Here is a 2,500-nt window from a genome sequence, read left to right as displayed (position 1 = left end):
GATTGTCTACTTTTATTGACTTTGTCCTTCGGTATTTAGACCACAAGCGTGCCACTGATGAGAAAACAATGACGTCATTAACGAGCATCCCGCCACTAGAGGGCGCTGCGCCATTACATATGAGCAGTGGAGAACACTCCTTTCTGTAGTTTGATTGATTGATTGAGACTTTTATTAGTAGGTTGCACAGTGAAGTACATATTCCGTACAATTGACCACTAAATGGTAACACCCCAATAAGTTTTTCAACTTGTTTAAGTCGGAAAGATAACAGACATAGGCCGTTCAAATGTCAACTTTCTGGCTTCACGATTCATTAAAAAAAACCAGGGACATAAGCTGTCGAGTGGAAAATACGGAATCACTCAATTCTGAGGAAAAAAAGGAAGGAATCCGTCTGTAAATGTTAATTTCCAAAGCTAACACCTGAAATCTGTTTATTATTCTGCAGTTAAAAGGAGTGTTGACACTTCGGAGATTTTTTTAAATTCATAGTTTTCAAAAATCGATGTAAAAAAAATAAAAAATATATATATCGATGTAAAAAAATAAAATAAATATATTTATTTATTTATTTTTTTACATCGATTTTTAGATTCCAATATATTTGTAGAATATATATTTTTTACATCGATTTTTGAACATTCTGAATTACAAAAAAATGTTCAGGTTGTTTAAAAAAAAATGCATATATATATATATATTTCACATGAACTGTAAAAAAAAAAAAAATATATATATATATATATATAATTGTATTTTTTTTTTTAAATTTTACATCGATATTTTAAATATTTGAATCCAAAAGTTCATGTGAAATATATATTTATATAATATATATATATATATATACATATATATATATATATATATATATATATATATATATATATATATATATATATATATATATATATATATATATATGTATTTTTTTTTACATCAATTTTTTTAATATTTGAATCTAAAAGTTCATGTGAAATATATATATATATATATATATATATATATATATATATATATATATATATATATATATATATATATTATATATATATATATATATATATATTTTTAAACAACCTGAAATTTTTTTTATAATTCAGAATGTTCAAAAATCAGGGCCGGCCCGTGGCATAGGCCGTATAGGCAAATGCTAAGGGCGCCGTCCATCAGGGGGCGCCACGCCAGTGCCACAAATGTTGGAGAAAAAAAAAAAGAAAGAAAAAGTTGGTACTATTGTTTGTAAATACAAAAAATAATCCCACGTTAATTAAAATGCAAAGTAAAGCCTATTTAATAGAAATATATTTTGTTACAACATTACGCCCCCCGCCCCCCCACCCTCCCCCCCGCACGGTGCGCCCCCTCCCTTCCCGTATCATGACTCTTTTTGGACGTCACCACCAAAAAATCAACACAAGATGTCAAAACGGCTAAAACTGTCAGGTGCCCAGGGAAGAAAAAATAGAAAAGAAGAGGAGGAGAAACGAGAAAAAGACAGAGGTAGCAGGTAGGTAACGTTAGCCTACGTGAAATTATTTGTCTGTTACAGAATGTGATAGTAACCTGTCTTTTTAGCATTAAGCTAATGTTACATGATTCGGCAATTGCTAATCAATAAATAGCTAGTTCTGCTTTAACGTCGGGGGACGGCGTGGCGAAGTTGGTAGAGTAGCCGTGCCAGCAATCGGAGGGTTGCTTGTTACTGGGGTTCAATCCCCACTTTCTACCATCCTAGTCACGTCCGTTGTGTCCTTGGGCAAGACACTTCACCCTTGCTCCTGATGGCTGCTGGTTAGCGCCTTGCATGGCAGCTCCCGCCATCAGTGTATGAATGTGGAAATACTGTCAAAGCGCTTTGAGTACCTTGAAGGTAGAAAAGCGCTATACAAGTATAACCCATTTATCATTTATTTAAAATATTGTGGAGGGGGCTAAATTGTTATGGAAAATAATAATGAAACGTTAGGTAGTTACAGTACTCCCACCTTACATTCCTCAGGGACATTTGTATTAGATCTTTTAAGCGGGTGGTTTTTTTTACATTGTTATTGCCTTCTGGTTAGCTAATGTTTGCCCTGCAGGTAATAGTCACTTTTCCACCCCTTTATATATTAGGTATAGTTGTAAACCTAGTTGTTAAAGTGCACATCATTAATGTTAATTAAGCAATATTACATGAGAGGGAATGCTGTTTTTTAATTTGAGCACTGCTGTGATTCGGTTAAAGATAATCATAACATAACATTCTCATATAATATGTTAATTTGCTTTCTTTAAGTAAAAAAAAGGTCAAAGACAAAGCTATTCGGTTTCTTGTGAGTATATACACTTCACTGCCGATGTGGGGGGGCGCCACCTAAAATCTTGCCTAGGGCGCCAGATTGGTTAGGGCCACGCCTGTCAAAAATCGATGATAAAAATGCATATTCTAAAAATATATTTGAATCTAAAAATCGATGTAATGTAATATATATACATATATATACACACACAC

The 2,500-nt window shown here is 32.7% G+C and overlaps 1 protein-coding gene across 4 annotated transcripts in view; it reads left to right on the top strand.

The window, feature by feature from the left end:
* Positions 1 to 15, top strand: part of b4galt7 (xylosylprotein beta 1,4-galactosyltransferase, polypeptide 7 (galactosyltransferase I)) — a 24,025-nt gene extending 24,010 nt beyond the window's left edge. For all 4 annotated transcript variants that reach the window (XM_062039752.1, XM_062039753.1, XM_062039750.1 and 1 more), the window contains exon 5: positions 1 to 15. This exon is cut by the window's left edge and continues 567 nt beyond it. The gene's annotated coding sequence lies outside the window, so the exon portion shown is untranslated.
* The last annotated feature ends 2,485 nt before the right edge of the window (positions 16 to 2,500 follow it).

Source organism: Entelurus aequoreus, linkage group LG28, assembly GCF_033978785.1.
Source record: "Entelurus aequoreus isolate RoL-2023_Sb linkage group LG28, RoL_Eaeq_v1.1, whole genome shotgun sequence".
Classification (NCBI taxonomy): domain Eukaryota; kingdom Metazoa; phylum Chordata; class Actinopteri; order Syngnathiformes; family Syngnathidae; genus Entelurus; species Entelurus aequoreus.
This window is presented reverse-complemented; position numbering and strand designations above follow the sequence as displayed.